Raw genomic sequence first — 24958 nt, 5'->3', positions numbered from 1 at the left:
TCAAAAACTGCTTTGCACCCTGTGGGGGCATCACAGTGAAGACATTAAGTTCAAAATCTAAGGCTGATTAAGTACAACACTCCATTCACTGTTCTCTGATCTCTAGTGTGATGCTATCTGTAAAAGTTCAGCAAAATACAGATATAATTCCTAGCCTACTTGCTTTAAGGGTCACTTTCAGGATTTTTCATCTCACAAGGTCGGCCTTCAGGGTTTTTGTATAGCTCAGTTGCCCTTTCCATCCACCATCATACGATGAAGTGTCATTTAAGCACATTTCTCAGCTAGGTTCTATGCCAACTTCTTGTAAAACAGTTTATCATTGACCCAGACTAGGTATTTGCTAATTCGCTCAGAATTAATTGTGCACTTTAATCATTTTCATTGAATCAGTTCCCATATCTGTAGCTTTTATAACCACAAGTACTAGCTGCATACTGATTAAAAATTTCCCATCAGCTGTATATGAGATATGACTATAAATTTTCTTTTTAATTTTCCTTCTATGACTCATAAACTGGCTTAGGAGCAATTTCAAAAAGGAGTAAAAGGTTTACAAGTGACAGTGCTGTCCATGGAATAAATGTTGTTTTTCTCTTAGGAAAATACCCAGATGTATATACATTCTGATTTGTTAAAATGGTCTTGTTATATTATAGTCACAGTTAATATTCTCCGTTTCAGCATTGCTGTTAGACTCCTCATTCTCTATGAGAAATTTCATCACCTTTTTAAATTTTTAGAGTATAAAAATTTTAGAGTATAATTATGTAAGTTTTTTTACATTCAGCTTTAAAAAAAACCCAGTTTTTAAGGATACAGTCATGTGTTTCAATGGGTAAAATATTCTTTACAGATAGATAGTGAGAAGAGCAGTTAGTACCCTTCATAATGTGTCAATTGCTTGTTTGGGCATAGTGCTAGAATGAGAGAACACAAGACTAGAAGCCTGTCAGGAAACCCGGGTTCTAGTCCTCAGCCTGCAACTAAATAGCTATGTAATTTGGGGCATGTCACAACTTCATACAAGGACCACAGTTTTCTAATCTGTCACATCATTATGTTTCTTCTATGTACCTCATTAAGATGCTGCAAAGACAAACCCAATGTTTTCCAAGTTTAACTGGTTACCTTCACCACCTCTTCTCCCAACTCTTCTTCCCAAATCTTGTCTTTTATGCTCCTAATTGTCTCACAAATCTTTCTTCTTTATTCCATTCTCATTGTCCTAGGTCAAATCCTATTCATCTCAGTCTTCTGGACATTTCAATAGACTGGTCAGCCTGCCCTCATTCTTGCCCCCCTACAAACCATCCTCTACGAGAGTTGTATACTGAAAACACAATCTGACTGTGCCATTCCCTGGCTTAAAACATGAAATGGCTTCCCATGATAATGTTTACTTTTTAAGTATGGTATATAAGGTTCATCAGATACAGCTTCATTCTACCTTACCAACAGTGAACCCATAACACACCATAGGAGATTACTTATATCATTCAAATCTTCAGTAATTCTCCCATAGCAAATGTTTAAGATGCACCATGCCAAATCCCTGGATCTACCTGACTTCAGCTCAGCATGGTAGAAGTTCAATGTATGATTGCCAATGTGCTGAAGCAAGAACAAATCACAGCATTTCTCTGCTATTGCTTTCTTGGAAGCTACAGAAGGCTTCTCAACTGTACAGATGCAACCTAAAAGTATGGGAAGTTAATGTCCCAAGGATGAAGGACACTTCTCAACTGAAGGAGGACAAAAGTCAATAGATAAATGCCCCATCTTCCCTGTTTTGTGGTGGAACAATTCTGAGGTCTGTTCTATACAGTTAGAGAGTTCCTAGAAGGACTGAACTCCAGTTGCCCACAGCAGTTGCACCCTGTTTCTTTGGGAGGTGATTCTTGGGGTCACTTCCCAGATACACCACCCATACCCAGTCCTTGTTTCAAAATCTGCCTTCTGGGTAACCCCAATTAAGATACCTCCTTGTTTTTTGTCTATGTGATCTTTTGACCATTAAGAAGTATGCTAAAGTCTTCTAACATGATAGTGATTTTGTAACTTTCTCCTTTTATTTCTATTACATTTTGCTTATATATTTCAAAGCTCTCTTGTTAGATGCCTAAACGTTCATGACTATTTCACCTTGTTGGGGATAAAACCACCATAATGTATCTCTCTTTGTCCCATTAATTTATTCACCTTGAATTCTCTTTTATATGATATTAATATTGATACATTTGCTTTATTTTCTTAGCATTTGCCTAGCATATCTTCTTCTATTTTCAATTTTTAATTTTTATTTCAGCAAGTCTCTTATAAACAAAACTTAAGTGTATAGATGGATTAAATTTTCCAATCTGATGGTAAAAATGAAAAATATGCCAACACATTCTATTAGCAAGACTATAGAGAAAGTCACTGTCATATATTATTGGTGGGAATGCAAAGTAGTACAATACTTTTGGAGGGAGATTTGGAACTGTCTAACAAAATTAAGACATATGTATTTGTCTTTTAGTAAAGTAATCCTATCCCTAGGAATTTACCCTGAAAATAGACCTACAATAAGATAAAAATATATATGCACAAGGTTATTCATTACAACATTGTAATTTCAAAATACTGGAAGCAAACTAAATGCTCATGCAGGAGACTGCTTGAATAAAATATGGTACATCACACAGTGGAATACTATGCAAATGCAAAAAAGAATGAGAAAGAGCTTTATGAACTGACATGGGGTGATTTCCAGGATATATTGTTAAGTGAAGAAAGCAAAGTGCAAAATAGTTTGCTACCTTGCATGTGTAAAGAAACATGAAAAGATGTATACATTCTTTTTTTAATATTCTTTAAAAACAATGTATATATACATATAACTGAATCACTTTGCTGTACAGCAGTAATTAACACAACATTGTAAATCAACTATACTTCAATAAAAAAATGACTATCATTTTTTGATGCGTTCAAGCAAAGGAAGGTATTTGGGTCTAAAATATTAGATTCTCAGGATGTCGCAGAGCTGGAGAAGCAGGGTAAGAGGGAGCAAGAAGTATGTCCCCGGAAGTCCCCGAGGCAGCCTCCGCGGAGAAGCAGAAGGAAATGGAAGATAAAGTAACTAGTCCAGAGAAAGCTGAAGAAGCAAGATTAAAAGCAAGGTATCCTCATCTGGGACAAAAGCCCAGAGGTTCAGATTTTTTAAGGAAATGATTGCAGAAAGGGCAAAGAGATTTTGATTCTGAGGATTACAGCATGGCTAAAGCAAAAATGAAGAACAAGCAACTTCCTACTACAGCCCCAAATAAGACAGAGGTCACTGGTGACCACATTCCCACTCCACAGGACCTTCCTCAACGGAAACTATCTCTTGTTGCTAGCAAGCCGGCTGACTGATTAAAAGAGCTGAGCTGCATGAATCTTCTAATTCCCATTATTTCCTCTTAATATGTTACTTTTCCACTTTTTATTTCCTTTCACTAAGTCATATGAGAGTGATGGCTTTGCAGGTAGCTGTAGTGTGTGCTGCTATTGTAAGGTAATATACATGTGTAGAGTTTTTGATTAGCTTAGCAGTGCACTAATGAAAAGAACATGTTAGAGCAATGTAAAGTAATCTACTTGGAAAGAATTGTATGTATTACCCAACTGCTAGTGTAGGGCTGGTTCCAAGAAGTAATAAGCAAGTTTTACAATTTTAATATTTTGGCTTTCTTTAATTAATCTTAATTATAGCTTTGTATGTTACTCTTATCTAAAATAAACTCTATTATATTGAGTTCTTCTGTATTTTCCTTTTGGATTTTGTGAAACAGAAGTTTAAGACCACAAGTTAGAAGAAAGGTGACATATTTCAAACACAAAGAGATGGGGCTCCAAAAGATTTGCATCCTGTGCTTGGACTTGATTGGCCTTAAATATGTTTCAGCTTTAACAATAGAATTTTTCTTGGGCAATATTTGCCCATTCTGGTACAACTTATGTGACTCTAGTGCTTAAGAGCTGCTATTGAAGCTAGTATTCTTATTCAGGTCTATAGTGTTAGAATACCTTTTGTTGTTGAAGATGTGAATGAAGTGTGCATGTGCATTGACTGTTGAATTCACTTTTGTGCCATCTTTGTAAATACAATAGTTTTGCACAACCTCTCAAAAAATATTAGATTCTCCAGATTCTCTTAATCCATTTGCAAAGAATTTTTATCTATGAATCAGGAGTCTTAAGAAACTTGGATCCTGAGTCCTGTGGACCTTCTTCATTTTTGATGAATTTGTTTTTGTGGATGATGCTGATTTCATACACAAACTTGCTTGCACCTAGAGCTATGGTAATGTCACTGGACTTGATTATAAATGAGTTTTAAAAGTTTGGATATTTCATTTCATTTTAGGATACATATCTCTGTGGAGAAGTGGTTTTGATGATAAAACTTATGTTGAGTGAAAAGGCTTTTTGGCCAAGTCAAGACTGACACCATATTTTTTGTTTGTTTGTGGTCTAGGTCAGTCCTGAAATGAAAATCATCAGTATGTAACAACTGTGTATGTATATGGACATGTATACATATACATAGGTGTGTGTATGTGCTCATTATACATATATGGATATACATGCATATGAAAAAAAGAAACATGAAAAGATAAGCTAGAAAGTAATGAGACTGGTTACGTACAAGAGTAGCTGGGAACAAAGTGGAAAGGAGGGGATATGGAAAAAGAGTAGAAGAAATATGGAAGAGTGATCATACTTTTCTAAATATACATTTTTGCGTAGTTCTGACTTTTATAACCATGTTAATATTCACATGCTGAAAAATAAACAAAATCAACAAAGATGGGGCATGGCAAGAAAAATGTAATACAAACAGGAACAAATGAACCTAATTTTATTTCAAATGAATAGTATAACATAGTGAATAACAAAGTGTGTGTGTGTATGTAGAGAGGAAGTCCAAGACTTAAGTAACTGAAATACAGTATTTTGACTATATACCTTATGAAGACCCCAGGAAAGAAACTTGGACTCCCGATGATGTATGATTTAGAGCCAGCAAATTCTGAGCTTTATTTCCTGCCTTTGTAACCTCCTGCAGCCTTCTGGTAAAGCTTGCCCCCCACCCCCGCCCCTGCCATTTCACAAGATCATGCAACCTCTTGCTGCCTCTTTAAAATCTTGCATTGGAAAAGAGCCTCTTTTAACTCCTGTGCCAGTGGGACTTTTCTCTTTATAAAAAGCCTGCACACTGCTATTCATTCTCTCTCAGTTCTGAACTTTCTCCCAGAGAGCCATGCACCCTGCCCCTTGCCTTGAGATTTCCTCACCTGTTTGAATAATGCAGTTGTGTTTTTTTCATAGAAAAAGTTGACTGTTATGAGTTTCAACATTTGAACCAACATCTGAGCTCCCCCATGACACACTGAAGTTGCTATAACATAAATTAAGAATAAAGATGGAATTGGAAACCAATATTGTACTTTTGTTGATAGGTTTGATTTTCATAGTTGTATGAGTTAGCAATTCTGCAGCTAATATATGTATTCTGAGATTGAGCAAATAAGTGAATATATTGTCCATAATGTTGGAGAACAGAACAAGAGGGAAGCCCAGGACAAACCTCATGGAGTTAGATTTGAATTAGTTATCAGTGTTAATTCATGGTTTTTGAAAGATAGATTGATAGATACAGAAATATGGATGTGTGTATGTGTGTATGTATACATGCATGTATATCCTAGGTTTGTCCACTGAGAGGTAATAGAAGCAAACGATATTCTAGTACCAATGAGCACACCCAGTGCCCAGATCTTGATTTCTACATACGATTCTACAATAAAAGAATAAGGTTTCCTTAAAGAAATTACTGATTCCAGTTCTAGGGAAGGTAAAATATAAGATGATTCTGTAACATCTTGTGGTATTTGAAAGTAAAGAAGTTCTCAAAGAAATCACAGGGAAGGTATCAATAAGTTACAGGATGCTTTTACATAACCACAGTACAATTATCAGTCAATGATATATTAATTTTTTGAATTTTATTTATTTTTTTATACAGCAGGTTCTTATTAGTTATCTATTTTATACATATTAGCGTATATATGTCAATCCCAATCTCCCAGTTCATCCCACCACAGCCCCTGACTTTCTCCCCTTTGTGTCCATACGTTTGTTCTCTACATCTATGTCTCCATTTCTGCCTTGCAAACTGGTTCATCTGTACCATTTTTCTAGATTCCACAAGTATGCATTAATATACGATATTTGTTTTTCTCTTTCTGACTTACTTCACCCTGTATGACAGTTTCTAGGTCCATCCACGTCTCTACAAATGACCCAATTTCGTTCCTTTTTATGGCTGAGTAATATTCCATAATCAGTGATATATTATTATCTCAATGCAGACCTTATTTATTTTAAAATTTTATTTATTTAATTTATTTATTTTTGGCTGCGTTGGGTCTTCGTTGCCACATGCTGGCTTCCTCTAGTTGCGGCGAGCGGTGGCCACTCTTTGTTGAGGTGCACAGGCCTCTCACTGCAGTGGCCCATCTTGTTGTGGAGCACAGGCTCTAGGCACGCGGGCTCAGAAGTTGCAGCACGCAGGCTCAGTAGTTGTGGCTCGCGGGCTCTAGAGTGCAGGCTCAACAGTTGTGGTGCATGGGCTCAGTTGCTCTGAGGCATGTGGGATCTTCCCAGACCAGCATGTGGGATCTTCCCAAACCCGTGTCCCCTGCATTGGCAGGCAGACTCCTAACCACTGCACCACCAGGGAAGCCACTGCAGACCTTATTTAAATTTCACTATTTGTCCCAATAAGATGGTACTCTGTAAAACTGTGTAAGAGCATACTGTCTGCAACTTACTCTTTTTTTTTTTTTAACATCTTTATTGGAGTATAATTGCTTTACAGTGGTGTGTTACTTTCTGCTTTATAACAGATTGAATCAGTTATACATAAATATATGTCCCCATATCTCTTCCCTCTTGTGTCTCCCTCCCTCCCATCCTCCCTATCCCACCCTTCTACGTGGTCACAAAGCACCGAGCTGATCTCCCTGTGCTATGTGGCTTCTTCCCACTAGCCATCTATTTTACGTTTGGTAGTATATATATGTCCATGCCATTCTCTCACTTCGTCCCAGCTTACCCTTCCCACTCCCCATATCCTCAAGTCCATTCTCTAGTAGGTCTCCATCTTTATTCCCATCTTGCCCCTAGGTTCTTCATAACCTTTTTCTTTTTTTTTAGATTCCACATATACTGGCACATATATACAATGGAATATTACTCAGAAATAAAAAGGAACAAAACTGGGTTATTTGTCGTGAGGTGGATGGACCTAGAGACTGTCATACAGAGTGAAGTAAGTGAGAAAGAGAAAAACAAATACTGTATACAACTTACTCTTAAGCATTTCAGGGAAAAGTTAGAGACAGAAAATAAAAGTGGTTTAAACATTAACATTTGGGAAATCTGGGTGAATGCTATACCAGAATTATTTAACTAGTTATGGAACTTTTTGTAATATTCAAATTATTTCATAATTAAAAGTTAAAAAAAATTTTCATTCACAGGGTCTTCCCCTAATAGAGTAATTTAACCTATTAATATTTATTGTAATTACTGGTACATTTTTCCTTAGTACTGCTATCATTTTTTATGGTTTTTATTTGTCATTTTTCTTCTTTCATTTTTCTTTTCTTCCTTTTAGCTGGGTTGATGATTTGATTTGTTCTTTTATTTTTCTTCTTGTACTTTCAAAGGTGAATATGCTCTTTCTATGGATCTGGTTAGTTCTCAACATACACACTTATATCTTTTTTTATAAAGCAAACTCTAAATTTCATTAGAATCTATATATTCCCTTGTTTTAGACAATAACCTTTGCAACTTTACAATTTCTTTCCCGTTGTATCTCAAGTTGATATCTCCCAAGATTTTAGTTCTAAGTAATTATAAAAAAATATTTTGGGACTTCCCTGGTGGCGCAGTGGTTGAGAGTCCGCCTGCCAATACAGGGGACATGGGTTCGTGCCCCGGTCCGGGAAGATTCCACATGCCGTGGAGCGGCTAGGCCTGTGAGCCATGGCCGCTGAGCCTGCGTGTCCGGAGCCTGTGCTCTGCAACGGCAGAGGCCACAACAGTGAGAGGCCCGCGTACCGCAAAAAAAAAAAAAAAAATATTTTGACCTTATGTATCTACAGTTATTTATCCTTAACTACAAACTTTACTGGTTTTGTTGCTTTTTTCTTCTTTATGGAAGCTTTTGGGATTTTTTAAAACCCATTTTTTAATTCATTGTGGTAAAATGTCACCACAATGCATTTTATATATGCCTTCTTTGTTTACCTTGTTTAGCACTTCTCTTTCCATCTGAAGACTAATACCTTTTATCATTTGGGGGGAATTATCTTCTATTATTGATTTATTAACTTCCTCTTCTCTATACTTTCTGGTCTTTTGGAATTCCTGTTACATGGATGTTGAACTTCTGGACGTAATCCATATCTATTATTGCTTTATCAAAATTTCTATTTCTTTTTCATTTTGCACTGTTTTGTGAGAATTTTTAATTTGATGTTATGACCAACATTTTTTTCTCTTCTGCTGTTCCATAATGCTATTACAGAGATCCATTGTATTCTTTGTTTTGATTCCCTTTTATTTATGTAGTTTCCAGGGCTTATCTTTTTTTAACATCTTTATTGGAGTATAATTGATTTACAATGGTGTGTTAGTTTCTGCTTTATAACAAAGTGAATCAGCTATACATACACATATATCCCCATATCCCCTTCCTCTTGCATCTCCCTCCCACCCTCCCTATCCCAACCCTCTAGGTGGTCACAAAGCATCAAGCTGATCTCCCTGTGCTATGTGGCTGCTTCCCACTTGCTATCTATTTTACATTTGGTAGTGTATATATGTCCATGCCACTCTCTCACTTCGTCCCAGCTTACCCTTCCCCCTCCCCGTGTCCTCAAGTCCATTCTCTACGTCTGCGTCTTTATTCCTGTCCTGCCCCTAGGTTCTTCAGAACCTTTTTTTTTTTTTTAGTTTCCATATATATGTGTTAGCATACAGTATTTGTTTTTCTCTTTCTGACTTACTTTACTCTGTATGACAGACTCTAGATCCATCCACCTCACTAAAAATAACTCAATTTCCTTTCTTTTTATGCCTGAGTAATATTCCATTGTATATATGTGCAACATCTTCTTTATCCATTCATCAGTCGATGGACACTTAGGTTGCTTCCATGTCCTGGCTATTGTACATAGAGCTGCAATGAACATTTTGGTACATGACTCTTTTTGAATTATGGTTTTCTCAGGGTATATGCCCAGTAATGGGATTGTTGGGTCATATGGTAGTACTATTTTTAGTTTTTTAAGGAACCTGTGTACTGTTCTCCATGGTGGCTGTATCAATTTACATTCCCACCAACAGTGCAAGAGGGTTCCCTCTCCTCCACACCCTCTCCAGCATTTATTGTTTGTAGATTTTTTGTTGATGGCCATTCTGACTGGTATGAAGTGATAGCTCCCTGTAGTTTTGATTTGCATTTCTCTAATGATTAGTGATTTTGAGCATCCTTTCATGTGTTTGTTGTTAATCTGTATATCTTCTTTGGAGAAATGTCTATTTAGGTCTTCTGCCCATTTTTGGATTGACTTTTTTGGTTTTTTGCTACTGAGTTGCATGAGCTGCTTGTATATTTGGGAGATTAATCCTCTGTCAGTTGCTTCATTTGCAAATATTTTCTCCCATTCGGGGGGTTGTCTTTTTGTCTTATTTCTGGTTTCCTTTGTTGTGCAAAAGCTTTGAAGTTTCATTAGGTCCCATTTGTTTATTTTTGTTTTTATTTCCATTTCTCTAGAAGGTGGGATAAAAAGGATATTGCTGTGATGTATGTCATAGAGTGTTCTGCCTATGTATTCCTCTAAGAGTCTTATAGTGTCTGGCCTTACATTTAGGTCTTTAATCCATTTTGCGTTTATTTTTGTGTATGGTGTTAAGGAGTGTTCTAATTTCATTCTTTTAAGGGTACCTGTCCAGTTTTCCAGCACCACTTATTGAAGAGGCTGTCTTTTCTGCATTATATATTCTGGCCTCCTTTATCAAAATTAAGGTGACCATATGTGCATGGGTTTATCTCTGGGCTTTCTATCCTGTTCCATTGATCTATATTTGTTTTTGTACCAGTACCATACTGTCTTGATTACTGTAGCTTTGTAGTATAGTCTGAAGTCAGTGAGCCTGATTCCTCCAGCTCCATTTTTCGTTCTCAAGATTGCTTTGGCTATTCGGGGTCTTTTGTGTTTCCATACAAATTGTGAAATTTTTTGATCTAGTTCTGTGAAAAATGCCAGTGGTAGTTTGACAGGGATTGCATTGAATCTGTAGATTGCTTTGGGTAGTAGAGTCATTTTCACAATGTTGATTCTTCCAATCCAAGAACATGGTATATCTCTCCATCTGTTGGTGTCATCTTAAATTTCTTTCATCAGTGTCTTATAGTTTTCTGCATACAGGTTTTTTGTTTCCCTAGGTAGGTTTATTCCTAGGTATTATATTCTTTTTTTTGCAATGGTAAATGGGAGTGTTTTCTTAATTCCTCTTTCAGATTTTTCATCATTAGTGTATAGGGATGCAAGAGATTTCTGTGCATTAATTTTGTATCCTGCAACCTTACCAAATTCTTTGCTTAGCTCTAGTAGTTTTCTGGTGGCATCTTTAGGATTCTCTACATACAGTATCATGTCATCAGCAAACAGTGACAGTTTTACTTCTTCTTTTCCAATTTGTATTCCTTTTATTTCTTTTTCTTCTCTGATTGCTGTGGCTAGGACTTCCAAAGCTATGTTGAATAATAGTGGTGAGAGTGGACATCCTTGTCTTGTTCCTGATCTTAGAGGAAATGCTGTCAGTTTTTCACTACTGAGAATGATGTTTGCTGTGGGTTTGCTGTATATGGCCTTTATTATGTTGAGGTAGGTTCCCCCTGTGCCCACTTTCTGGAGAGTTTTTATCATAAATGGGTGCTGAATATTGTCAAAAGCTTTTTCTGCATCTATTGAGAAGATCATATGGTTTTTCTTCTTCAATTTTTTAATATGGTGTATCACATTGATTTATTTGCGTATATTGAAGAATCCTTGCATCCCTGGGATAAATCCCACTTGATTATGTTGTATGATCCTTTTAATGTGTTGTTGGATTCTGTTTTCTATTATTTTGTTGAGGATTTTTGCATCTATATTCATCAGTGATATTGGTCTGTAATTTTCTGTTTTTGTAGTATCTTTGTCTGGTTTTGGTATCAGGGTGATGGTGGCCTCATAGAATGAGTTTGGGAATGTTCCTTCCTCTGCAATAGTTTGGAAGAGTTTGAGAAGGACTGGTGTTAGCCCTTCTCTAAATGTTTGATAGAATTCACCTGTGAAGCCATCTGGTCCTGGGCTTTTGTTTGTTGGAAGATTTTTAATCACAGTTTCAATTTCATTACTTGTGATTGGTTTGTTCATATTTTCTATTTCTTCCTCATTCAGTCTTGGAAGGTTATACCTTTCTAAGAATTTGTCCATTTCTTCCAGGTTGTCCATTTTATTGGCATAGAATTGCTTGTAATAGTCTCTTAGGATGCTTTGTATTTTTGCGGTGTCTGTTACTTCTCCTTTTTCATTTCTAATTTTATTGATTTGAGTCCTCTCCCTCTTTTTCTTGATGAGTCTGGCGAATGGTTTATCAATTTTGTTTGTCTTCTCAAAGAACCAGCTTTTAGTTTTATTGATTTTTGCTATTGTTTTCTTTGTTTCTATTTCATTTATTTCAGCTCTCATCTTTATGATTTCTTTCCTTCTGCTAACTTTGGGTTTTGTTTGTTCTTCTCTCTCTAGTTCCTTTAGGTGTAAGGTTAGATTGCTTACTTGAGATTTTTCTTGTTTCTTGAGGTAGGCTTGTATAGCTATAAACTTCCCTCTTAGAAATGCTTTTGCTGCATCCTGTAGGTTTTGGATCATCATGTTTTCATTGTCATTGGTCTCTAAGTCTTTTTTTTTTTTTTTTTTTTTTTTTTTTTTTTTTTTTTTTGCGGTACGCGGGCCTCTCACGGCTGTGGACTCTCCCGTTGCAGAGCATAGGCTCCGGATGCGCAGGGTCAGCGGCCACGGCTCATGGGCCCAGCCGCTCCACGGCATGTGGGATCTTCCCAGACCGGGGCATGAACCCGTGTCCCCTGCATTGGCAGGCAGACTCTCAACCACTGCGCCACCAGGGAAGCCCATTGTCTCTAAGTATTTTTTTATTTCCTCTTTGATTTCTTCAGTGATCTCTTGGTTATTTAGTAACGTATTGTTTAGCCTCTGTGTGTTTGTGTTTTTTACGTTTTTTCCCCTGTAATTGATTTCTAATCTCATAGCATTGTGGTTAGAAAAGATGCTTGATATAATTTCATTTTTCTTAAATTTACTGAGGCTTGATTTGTGACCCAAGATATGATCTATCCTGGAGAATGTTCCGTGTGCACTTGAGAAGAAAGTGTAGTCTGCTGTTTTTGGATGGAATCTCCTATAAATATCAATTAAATCTATCTGGTCTATTGTGTCATTTAAAGCTTCCGTTTCCTTATTTATTTTCATTTCGGATGATCTGTCCATTGGTGTAAATGAGGTGTTAAAGTCCCCCACTATTATTGTGTTACTGTCGATTTCCCCTTTTATACCTGTTAGCAGTTTCCTTATGTGTTGAAGTGCTCCCATGTTGGGTGCATATATATTTACAATTGTTATATCTTCTTCTTGGATTGATCCCTTGATCGTTATGTAGTGTCCTTCCTTGTCTCTTGTAACATTCTTTATTTTAAAGTCTTTTTTATTTGATATGAGTATTGCTACTCTGGCTTTCTTTTGATTTCCATTTGCATGGAATATCTTTTTCCATCCCCTCACTTTCATTCTGAACGTGTCCCTAGGTCTGAAGTGGGTGTCTTGTAGACAGCATGTATGCGTATCTTGTTTCTGTATCCATTCAGCAAGCCTGTGTCTTTTGGTTGGAGCATTTAATCCATTCACATTTAGGGTAATTATCAATATGTATGTTCCTATGATAGTTTTCTTAATTGTTTTGGGTTTGTTTTTGTAGATCCTTTTCTTCTCTTCTGTCTCCCACGTAGAGAAGTTCCTTTAGCATTTCTTGTAGAGCTGGTTTGGTGGTGCTGAATTCTCTTAGCTTTGGCTTGTCTGTAAAGCTTTTGATTTCTCCACTGAATCTGAATGACATCCTTCCCGCATTGAGTAATTTGGTTGTAGGTTCTTCCCTTTCATCATTTCAAGTATATCTTGCCAATCCCTTCTGGCTTGTAGAGTTTCTGCTGAGAAATCAGCTGTTAACCTTATGGGAGTTCCCTTGTATGTTATTAGTCATTTTTCCCTTGCTGCTTTCAATAATTTTTCTTTGTCTTTAATTTTTGCCAATTTGATTACTATGTGTCTCGTTGTGTTTCTCCTTGGGTTTATCCTGTATGGGACTCTTTGCACTTCCTGGACTTGGGTAGCTATTTCCTTTCTCATGTTAGGGAAGCTTTCAACTATAATCTCTTCAAATATTTTCTCTGGTCCTTTCTCTCTCTCTTCTCCTTCTGGGACCCCTATAATGTGAATGTTGTTGCGTTTAATATCCCAGAGGTCTCTTAGGCTGTCCTCATTTCTTTTCATTCTTTTTTCTTTATTCTGTTCCGCAGCAGTGAATTTCACCATTCTGTCTTCCAGGTCACTTATCCGTTCTTCCGCCGCAGTTATTCTGCTATTGATTCCTTCTAGTGTAGTTTTCATTTCAGTTATTGTATTGTTCATCTCTGTTTGTTTGTTCTTTAATTCTTCTAGGTCTTTGTTAAAAATTTCTTGCATCTTCTTGATCTTTTCCTCCATTCTTTTTCCGAGGTCCTGGATCATCTTCACTATCATTATTCTGAATTCTTTTTCTGGAAGCTTGCCTCTCTGCAGTTCATGTAGTTGTTTTTCTGGGGTTTTATCTTGTTCCTTCATCTGGTACATAGCCCTCTGCCTTTTCATCTTGTCTATCTTTCTGTGAATGTGGTTTTTGTTCCACAGGCTTCAGGATTGTAGTTCTTCTTGCTCTGCTGTCTTCCCTCTGGTGGATGAGGCTGTCTAAGAGGCTTGTGGAAGTTTCCTGATGGGAGGAACTGGTGGTGGGGAGCACTGACTGTTTCTCTGGTGGGCAGCGCTCAGTAAAACTTTAATCCACTTGACTGCTGATGGGTGCAGCTGTGTTCCCTCCCTGTTGGTTGTTTGGCCTGATGCAACCAAACACTGGAGCCTACCTGGGCGCTTTCTTGGGGCTAATGGCAGATGCTGGGAGGGCTCATGCCAAGGAGTATTTCCCAGAACTTCAGCTGCCAGTGTCCTTGTCCCCACAGTGAGCCACAGCCAACCCCTGACTCTGCAGGAGACCCTCCAACACTAGCAGGTAGGTCTTGTTAAGTCTCCCCTGGGGTCACTGCTCCTTCCCCTGGGTCCCAGTGTCCACACTACTTTGTGTGTGCCCTCCAAGAGTGGAGTCTCTGTTTCCCCCAGTCCTGTCGAAGTCCTGCAATCAAATCTCGCTAGCCTTCAAAGTTTGATTCTCTAAGAATTCCTCCTCCCATTGCTGGACCCCCAGGTTGGGAAGCCTGATGTGGGGCTCAGAACCTTCACTCCGGTGGGTGGACTTCTGGGTATAAGTGTTCTCCAATCTGTGAGTCACCCACCCAGTAGTTATGGGATTTCATTTTACTGTGATTGTGCCCCTCCTATTGTCTCATTGTGGCTTCTCCTTTGTCTTTGGATGTGGGGTATCTTTTTTGGTGGCTTCCAATGTCTTCCTGTCAATGATTGTCCAGCAGCTAGTTGTGATTCTGCTGTTCTCACAAGAGGGTGTGAGAGCATGTCCTTCTACTCCGCCATCTTGGTTCAGGACCCTATGATCCTTTTAATGTGCTGTTGGATTCTGTTTGCTAGTGTTTTGTTGAGGATTTTTGCATCTATGTTCATCAGTAATATTGGCCTGTAGTTTTCTTTCTTTGTGACATCTTTGTCTGGTTTTGGTATCAGGGTGATGGTGGCCTCGTAGAATGAGTTTGGGAGTGTTCCTCCCTGTGCCATATTTTGGAAGAGTTTGAGAAGGATAGGTGTTAGCTCTTCTCTAAATGTTTGATAGAATTCAACTGTGAAGCCATCTGGTCCTGGGCTTTTGTTTGTTGGAAGATTTTTTTTTTTTTTTTTTTTTGCGATACACGGGCCTCTCACTGTTGTGGCCTCTTCCGTTGTGGAGCACAGGCTCCGGACGCGCAGGCTCAGCGGCCATGGCTCACGGGCCTAGCCGCTCACGCGGCATATGGGATCTTCCCGGACCGGGGCACGAACCCATGTCCCCTGCATCGGCAAGCGGACTATCAACCACTGCGCCACCAGGGAAGCCCTGTTGGAAGATTTTTAATCACAGTTTCAATTTCAGTGCTTCTGATTTGTCTGTTTATATTTTCTGTTTCTCTCTAGTTCAGTCTCTGAAGGTTGTGCTTTTCTAAGAATTTGTCCATTTTTTCCAGGTTGTCCATTTTATTGGCATAGAGTTGCTTGTAGTAATCTCTCATGATCCTTTGTCTTTCTGCAGTGTCAGTTGTTACTTCTCCTTTTTCATTTCTAATTCTATTGACTTGAGTCTTCTCCCTTTTTTTCTTGATGAGTCTGGCTAATGGTTTATCAATTTTGTTTAACTTCTCAAAGAACCAGCTTTTAGTTTTATTGATCTTTGCTATTGTTTCCTTCATTTCTTTTTCATTTATTTCTGATCTGTTCTTTATGATTTCTTTCCTTCTGCCAACTTCGGGGTTTTTCTGTTCTTACTCTAATTGATATAGGTGTAAGGTTAGGTTGTTTTTTCGAGATGTCTCTTGTTTTTTGAGGTAGGATTGTATTGCTATAAACTTCCCTCTTAGAACTGCTTTTGCTGCATCCCATAGGTTTTGGGTCATCATGGTTTCATTGTCATTTGGTTCTAGGTACTTTTTATTTCCACTTCGATTTCTTCAGTGATATCTTGGTTATTTAGTAGCGCATTGTTTACCCTCTCTGTGTTTGTATTTTTTACAGTTTTTTCCTGTAACTGATATCTCATCTCATAGTGTTGAGGTCGGAAAAGATACTTGATACGATTTCAGTTTTCTTAAACTTTCCAAGACTTGATTTGTTACCCAAGATTCGATCTATCCTGGAGAATGTTGCATGTGCACTTGAGAAGAAAGTGTATTCTCTTGTTTTTGGATGGAATGTCCTATAAATATCAATTAAATCCATCTTGTTTAATGTATCATTTAAAGCTTGTGTTTCCTTATTTATTTTCATTTTGGATGATCTGTCCATTGGTGAAAGTGGGGTGTTAAAGTCCCCTACTATGATTGTGTTACTGTCGATTTCCCCTTTTATGGCTGTTAGCATTTTCCTTATGTATTGAGGTGCTCCTATGTTGGGTGCATAAATATTTACAATTGTTATATCTTCTTCTTGGATTGATCCCTTGATTATTATGTAGTGTCCTTCTTTGTCTCTTGTAATAGTCTTTATTTTAAAGTGTATTTTGTCTGATATGAGAATTGCTATGCCAGCTTTCTTTTGATTTCTGTTTTCATGGAATATCTTTTTCCATCCCATCACTTTCGGTCCGTATGTGTCCCTAGTTCTGAAGTGGGTCTCTTGTAGACAGCATATATATGTGTCTTGTTTCTGTATCCATTCAGCCAGTCTATGTCTTATGGTTGGAGCATTTAATCCATTTACATTTAACATAGTTATCGATATGTATGTTCCTATGACAATTTTCTTAATTGTTTTGGGTTTGTTATTGTAGGTGTTTTCCTTCTCTTGTGTTTCCTGCCTAGAGAAGTTCCTTTAGCATTTGTTGTAAAGCTGGTTTGGTGGTGCTGAATTCTCTTAGCTTTTGCTTGTCTGTAAAGGTTTTAATTTCTCTGTCAAATCTGAATGAGATCCTTGCTGGGTAGAGTAATCTTGGTTGTAGGTTTTTCCCTTTCATCACTTTAAATATGTCCTGCTACTCCCTTCTGGCTTGAAGAGTTTCTGCTGAAAGATCAGCTGTTAACCTTATGGGGATTCCCTTGTATGTTATTTGTTGTTTTTCCCTTGCTGCTTTTAATATTTTTCTTTGTATTTAATTTTTGATAGTTTGATTAATGTGTGTCTTGGTGTGTTTCTCCTTGGATTTATCCTGTATGGGACTCTCTGCGCTTCCTGGACTTGATTGACTATTTAGTTTCCCATATTAGGACAGTTTTCAGCTATAATGTCTTCAAATATTTTCTCTTCTTCTTCTGGGAACCTTATAATTCGAATGTTGGTGCATTTAGTGTTGTCTCAGAGGTCTCTGAGACTGTCCTCAATTCTTTTCATTCTTTTTTGTTTATCCTGCTCTGTGGTAGTTATTTCTACTATTTTATCTTCCAGGTTACTTATCCCTTTTTCTGCCTCAGTTATTCTGCTATTGATTCCTTCTAGAGAATTTTTAATTTCATTTATTTTGTTGTTCATCATTGTTTGTTTGCTCTTTAGTTCTTCTATGTCCTTGTTAAACGTTTCTTATATTTTCTCCATTCTATTTCCAAGATTTTGGATCATCTTTACTATCATTATTCTGAATTCTTTTTCATGTAGACTGCCTATTTCCCCTTCATTTGTTTGGTCTGGTGGGTTTTTACCTTGCTCCTTCATCTGCTGAGTATTTCTCTGTCTTCTCATTTTGTTTGGGTGTGTTTGGGGTCTACTTTTTGCTGGCTGCAGGTTCGTAGTTCCGGTTGTTTTTGGTGTCTGACCCCAGTGGCTAAGGTTGGTTCAGTGGGTTGTGTAGGCTTCCTGGTGGAGGGGACTGGTGCCTGTGTTCTGGTGGATGAGGCTTGATCTTGTCTTTCTGGTGGGCAGGACCATGTCCGGTGGTGTGCTTTGCGGTGTCTATGAACTTAGTATGATTTTAGGCAGCCTCTCTGCTAATGAGTGTGGTTGTGTTCCTGTGTTGCTAGTTGTCTGACATAGTGTGTCCAGTACTGTAGCTTGCTGGTCGTTGAGTGGAGCTGGGTCTTAGCGTTCAGATGGAGATCTCTGGAGAGCTTTCGCCGTTTGATATTACGTGGAGCCAGGACGTCTCTGGTGCACCAGTGTCCTGAACTCAGCTCTCCCACCTCAGATGCTCAGGCCTGACACCTGGCCGTAGCACCAAGACCCTGTCAGCCACACGGCAGGTTTGTTTTGACCATTGTGCAGCAAGCCAAAATGGTGAGACACCCAGGTTTGCAGCAAAGTGAGGAGACGGGAGAGCAGGTCTCAAATCTGCTCCAAAAAGACAAGAGGCTTGGGTGTTTATGGGATAAAGAATAAAGAAGCAGGGCTGTCTGAGGCACAGGTTAATGGGAAAGGTGATTAGAAAAAGCTGCCATTGGTTTTGTTTTATGTCAACATTTTCTTTGTTTATGGGTCTGATAACTTCTGTTCTTCTGAGAACATTACTTATAGTTATTTTAAAATATTTATTCCTTTTCCATTATTTATTGTTTCTTCTGATTGTAGTTTTTCTGTTTATTAATTTTGGTTTCCTACATGATAACTGTTGTTTAAATATTAATTGGTGTTTCTTGCTTGTGTGCTTATCTTTGTTTTTGAGATTCCTTACTAGCCTCTCTATAGATGTTGTTTTTGTAAAGTAAATCCTGCCTCTGATATTCTGGGGAAGAATTGTAACATGCTCTATATGGAGTGTACCAGTAGTTTATCTTTAGGTGTAGTAGCTAACTAGTATTTACACTTATTCTGAGCAAAAGACAGCAGCAAAATTTGTATGCAGACTAAAGCATTATATAGGAACTAATCCCCAGAGGCAGTTATCCAAAATGCTCTGAATACAGCTCTTCGTTAATTATGCTAAAATTCCCAAAGGCTCCTTCTTGATCTTTATATCACTGATGCTGGTCTTGAAGATCTCTAAACCACTCTTGTTAACACTGTGGTCTTTATATATATTTTGGACTGTGGTGTATTCTAGTTTTGTTTTTCTGACTATACTGGGCATGATTCTCAATCTAAAATCTCATGTGTGCTGGAACTATCACATTCTTTATTTCCCATATATCAACTACCTACTTCTCTAAACTTTATACCCCCTTGGTAATTATGGTATGAGTGTGTGTGTGTGTGTGTGGTGTGTGTGTGTGTGTGTGTGAGAGAGAGAGAGAGGGAGAGAGAGGGAGGGAGGGGAGAGAAGAGTATCATGATTATGATTCTGAGTCCCAGATCTGGTCATAACATCTTATCAGTATCAACACATAAGAGCTGCAAGTGTCACTATATATAATCAGAATCAATATTAGGGTTTCCTAATTTACTTATTTGTAAAACTTATAGCCAGAGGAGCATGTAGGATCATCATAAGAAGGTTGCCCGAGTCACATATATGTAAAACCTATACCAGAAGGTTGGGAATAACAGAGCTAATTGTGCCCTCAATCAGCATACCTAAGACAAATATGTTAAGGTTTTCTATGTATAAGAACCCTGAAGGTGCATAGCTTGATGGCACTTGTTCCCACTGAAGGACTATATAAGGGCCCTCCATTCTTCTAAGGCTTGAATATTGTCTCTGGCTGGATACTTGCTGCTGAAAACTGAGAGCTCTACCAGGCTGCCTGCATTAAATTGGAATCAGATCTCATGCCAGACTGAAAATAATAACACATTATAATGGTAATTATATCCAGCATAAGTCAAATAAATAAATTATAAATTACAATTACCCTTTTAAAAAATTGTGCTGTTTATTAAAGCTTGTACTTCCTCTATAATAATCCATTTGTCACATTTTTCATATTTTGTTTTTAAAGACCATGTGCACTAACAAACTAACCAAATAATATAAAAGTTATCTTCTTTTTTAAAGTGAAATACTGTAGTTGGTTCATAGTTTTTCAAAGCTCTTCTGATATGAAAATGATTCTATTACAGTTTAAAATGATTCTGTTATTGGTTAAAGTTGTTAATCAGTTAAACCAGAAAAATGGCCCTGTTCCCCATTTCTTCGTTCTTTTCTTAGGGTACTTTTCTATTACACTGCACTCTGATGATTGATATCCTTATCTCCCCCTGTCCTACTAGGCTATGAGCTCCTTTAGGAGATGGGTCCACTCTCACTGTTTTTGTATCCTTAGGGCCTAGCTCACTCCCTGAAGCATTATAGCCATTCATTACGTACCCGATGAATAATTGAATGAATAAATCATTAATTGCCAGCTCTATCTCAGTCAGTGAAAACTTACAAATTTATCAGTTATTTTTTCTTTTTCAGGAATAGCAACATTGATACTTCCTGATTCATAAGAACTCTTCCAGTCATACAAAAGTCATAGCAACATAAAGGTAGGTAATTTTTTTGCAGAAAACAGTTAGTTGAGATATACACAAGACTGCCTAAATGCCTTAAAATTACAACTAGGAAATATTAGTCCTCTAAATATCTAAAAGTAGAAGTTCCCTTTCTTTCCTCCTTTTTCAAAATGCATACCTCATCTCATGCAAAGTGTTAAGCTATTAAAGTTTCTAAATGAACAAGCTGAGAGAGAGAGTTCATGGTACAGGTATGATAAGAAACGTTTCATCCCACTAGTATTCTAACTTTAGCCTGTGGTGATTTCGTTTGGGGCTAGACTGCCTGGTTCTTTTTAATATGATCGGTGACAAGCTGTGGTCCATGCCCTAAATGTGTTTACAATCTAGTCAATTGGGGAGAATTCCTTTATTCAGTATTTAGTGAGTACCTGCTGCGTGGTAGGCTCTGTTCTAGGGCCTAGGGATATAGTAGTGAACAGAAATAGCCAAAAAGTCTCTGCCTCACAGAGCTCTCATACCTGGCTACATCTCATGCCTTGCCTCCTTCACTTAACTCACATTAAATTTTTTTTCCACCTTTCTAGCCAACCTACTTACAAGTAGGGCCCTGAATATTAATTCCTTTGGTGATTAATAATTAGTAATAGAGTTTCCCTTTTGAGACAAGACCCCCTTTTCCCTTGATGATAAGAACATAAAATTGGATAAGTTGTCAACCAAATACTGGGTATTTGTTTTAGGAACCTTTTCTTTCTCCACTATACCTTCTCTCCTAAGAAATAAGGCCCATCTGTAATCCACACAGATGGTGAACTCTGTCATTGCTCTGGTGTGATGGACTGACAACTGTAACCTTGGAATCATTTCATGAAGATTGGTAACATGGAGCTTCTGATTGTTCTTGTGGCTGCTCTCCTAACTTCAGGGGAATAAGTATAAATGAAGATGAGGAAGGAATACATCTACACTATCCCTTCCAGTCCAACATACTAAATTAGAGCTAAAATATTGGAATATGTAGAAAATGTAGTACAGGTACTGCAAGTTGGCTAGCATGTCAGGTAAAACACACAAACACACATACACACACACACACAAAAAACTATCTTTTATGGTCAAAGTGGGACTATGACCCTGTTGTCACTAATTATAAAGAACTGAGGATTTTTCTTATTTCCAATATTTTATTACTAAAATGTTGAAACATACAGAAAAGGTGAAATAATTTTACAGTGAACACCCATATTCTCACCATCTACATTCTATAATTAACATTTTATTTAACTTGCTTTATCACACATTCCTCTATCTATCCATCCCTGTATCCATCCATCAATCTAGAGCTGAGGATTTAAAGTACTTTGCCCAGGTTTACTCAAGGAATCAGGTGCACAAATAGACCTCCTGATTGCTAGACCCTTGCCCTATGCTTTGCCTTGAATTTAATCTCTTTCATTTGTCAAATTGAATTTAGTTTTCAAATACTGATAGCTTTGTAAAGACTAATCTTTTCTATTAAGCTCTTGCCTAATTAAAGGGGATTAACTTGGGTAGAAGACTTCTGATGATTTATTTATTTAAACATTCTTGTAATTGCTAGCATGTGTTCAGAAACTCAGATAAAACATGAATTTCATTCATCTTAATAATAAGATATGCTTATAATAATAATTCTATTAAATGTCATTTCTAATCCCCGAATTCTCTTGATTTAAGCCAGGGAGGTTCTATTGCTGCCAGCATCTTTTTGTGGACTGTACATGGTAAATTAATTATAAGATTTAAAACATGATTATCTCTATTCATATTTGACCTGATCTTTGTCCTTTTCACCCTTTCAATTTTCTTTTGTACAGTCAGTTTTTATTCACCTCAGTGATATCATTGAGTGTGAGGCATAACAGAAAAGATTAAACATGGAAAACTTTTTAAAAGATTATCAACTTCACTTCCTAAAACATACTTATTATTTTTAACACATGAAATTTAAAATTTGTGTGTAAAAGTAGTCAAGGAAATTGTATGGGCTTAGAGCCTCTCTTGCTCCCTTAAATAATTAACATGGCTTAAAAAAAGCAAAATAAATGAGCAAATGGATTGAGTCAGACTTTTCCCAGGAGAATTTAAACCTTTAATTGTGGGGTATTTTGTTTTGTTCCCTGTTGTAATGAAACCATAATATCTCTATAGTAGAGCTAAGTGTTCAATTGCGTCAGAAAAATAATAAAAAGCCATCTCAGTAAAAGTGTCTCAGAACTTCCCAAGTGTCTCAGAACTTCTTGAGAGCAAGAACTGCATCTTGCTCAGTATTGTATACCCGGCACCTAGCACATACAGGATATAGTGGGTACTTAGTAAATATTGTTTGAATATTTTTAAATAAACAGAAAAATTTGATTCCTTCATATTTTTTTTTCTGGTACACGGGCCCCTCACCATTGCGGCCTCTCCTGTTGCGGAGCACACGCTCCGGACGCGCAGGCTCAGCGGCCATGGCTCACGGGCCCAGCCGCTCCGCGGCATGTGGGATCTTCCCGGACCGGGGCACGAACCCGTGTCTCCTGCATCGGCAGGCGGACTCTCAACCACTGTGCCACCAGGGAAGCCCATTCGTATTTTTGCATGTGGTGAAAATTCAGCGACAATGGCTCTGTAGCTCTAGATAAAGAGTCTAGAAACTATGGCCGGTGTGTTAAATCTGGCCCAGCACTTGTTTCTGTAAATAAAGTTTTATTGTAACACAGGAGTCAACTTAAAAAAAATGCACAATGTGAGAGTTGTGAGTTAAGTTTTATTTGGGGCAAAATGAGGACTGGAGCCCTGAAGACAGCATTTCAGATAGCTCTGAGAAACTGCTCCAAAGAGGTAGGGGGGAAGGTCAATATATATGTGATTTTGGTGAAGGAGGAATACATGCAATCAAGCACATATTTTGCAGAAGGTCTTATGAGGGTTACTGCTAGTCACGAGGAGCAGACATCACCATGAAGGAATTTAGTACTTTTCTAGATATGAGGAGATGCAAGAATTGGGCTCATAAAATCAGCTCCTGAAAATATCTATCTGAAGACCTGTTCTGCCATATTTTCTCAGAGCACCGAGTGCCTCATACCTGATCTCCACCCTGAATTGCTTTCAGGGGGTGTTGAAGGTCAGCAACTGCAGCAGCACCTGATTTAATCCAGCGGCAGATGGCAAGTGCCAATTTGTAGTTGACACAGGCATGCTCACTTTTCTACATGTTACCTCTGGCTGCTTTCATACTACAACAGCAGAGTTTGTTGTGAAAAAGACTATATGGCCTGTGAATCCTAAGGTACTTACTGTCTGTCCCTTTACAGGAAGTGTTTTCCAAATCTGCTCTAGGGAGTATGTTTAGGCAAAACTAAAGGGAGGCATTAGGGAAATGCAAATCAAAACTACACTGAGTTACCACTTCACATCTTCCAGTATGCCTATAATTTTTTTAATGAAATAACAAGTTTTGGCAAGAATGTGGAGCAATTGGAACCCTAGTACATTGGTGGCCGGAATGTAAAGTGGCACAAGTGCTATGGAAAACAGTTTGGTCGTGGTGCCTCTAAAAGCTACACATAAAATTACCATGTAACCCAGCAACTTCACTCCTAGATATATACCCAAAGGAATTGAAAGCAGGGACTCAAACAGGTATTTTTATGCCAATGTTCATTGCAGCATTATTTACAATAGCCAAAAGGTTTAAACAACCCAAGCGTCCATCAACAGATGAATGAATAAACAAAATATGGTATATCCATACAGTGGAGCATTATTTGGTCATAAAAAGAAACAAAGTTCTGATATACGCTACAACATGGATGAACCTTGGAAACATTATGCTAAGTGAAGGAAGTCAGACATGAAAGAACAAATGTTGGACTTCCCTGGCGGATCAGTGGATAAGACTTTGCCTTCCAATTCAGGGGTTGTGGGTTTGATCCCTGGTCAGAGAGCTAAGATCCTACATGCCTCATGGCCAAAAAAACCAAAACATAAAACAGAAACAACATTGTAACAAATTCAATAAAGACTTTTAAAAAATGGTCCACATCAAAAGAATCTTAGAAAAAAAAGAAAGGACAAATGTTATATGCTTCCACTTATATGAAATATCTAGATTAGGCAAATTCATAGAAACAAAGTAGATTAAAGGTAATAGTGACTGGAGGAAGGAGGAATGGGGGGTTATTGCTTAATGGTTATAGAGTTTCTTTTGGGGGTGATTAAAAGGTTTGGGAAATAGTGGTGGTTGGATAACATGTGAATGTAATTAATGACATTAAATTGTACAATTAAAATAGTTAAAATGGCAAATTTTATTATATATATATTTTACCACGATTTAAAAAAACAGTGTAATATACCAATAAACATTGAATTGTATGTTTTAAATGAGTGAATTGTATGATATGTGAATTATATCTCAATAAGGCTGTTAAGAAAAAAAACTAAAGCATGGGGGAATAATGAGCATTTGAGCTCTTAGAAACTCAGGTAAGTCT

General features: G+C 37.6%; 1 long non-coding RNA gene and 1 pseudogene across 4 annotated transcripts in view; both read left to right on the top strand.

Moving 5' to 3' along the window:
- The window catches only part of LOC309797214, an 89327-nt gene extending 64574 nt beyond the window's left edge, over positions 1-24753 (top strand). For 2 of the 3 annotated variants that reach the window (XR_014292563.1, XR_014292565.1), the window contains exons 4-6: positions 7249-7363; positions 20395-20465; positions 21241-24753. This is a non-coding gene — a long non-coding RNA (uncharacterized lncRNA). The remainder of the gene's footprint in view (positions 1-7248; positions 7364-20394; positions 20466-21240) is intronic. The other variant, XR_014292564.1, reaches the window with a different exon arrangement.
- On the top strand, positions 3061-3399 carry LOC309797093 (cAMP-regulated phosphoprotein 19-like; annotated as a pseudogene). The gene has a single exon. The product of its transcript is annotated as a cAMP-regulated phosphoprotein 19-like (transcript).
- Positions 24754-24958: the final 205 nt, after the last annotated feature.

This window comes from Mesoplodon mirus (assembly GCF_964341445.2).
Source record: "Mesoplodon mirus genome assembly, chromosome: X".
Classification (NCBI taxonomy): Eukaryota; Metazoa; Chordata; class Mammalia; order Artiodactyla; family Ziphiidae; genus Mesoplodon; species Mesoplodon mirus.
This window is presented reverse-complemented; position numbering and strand designations above follow the sequence as displayed.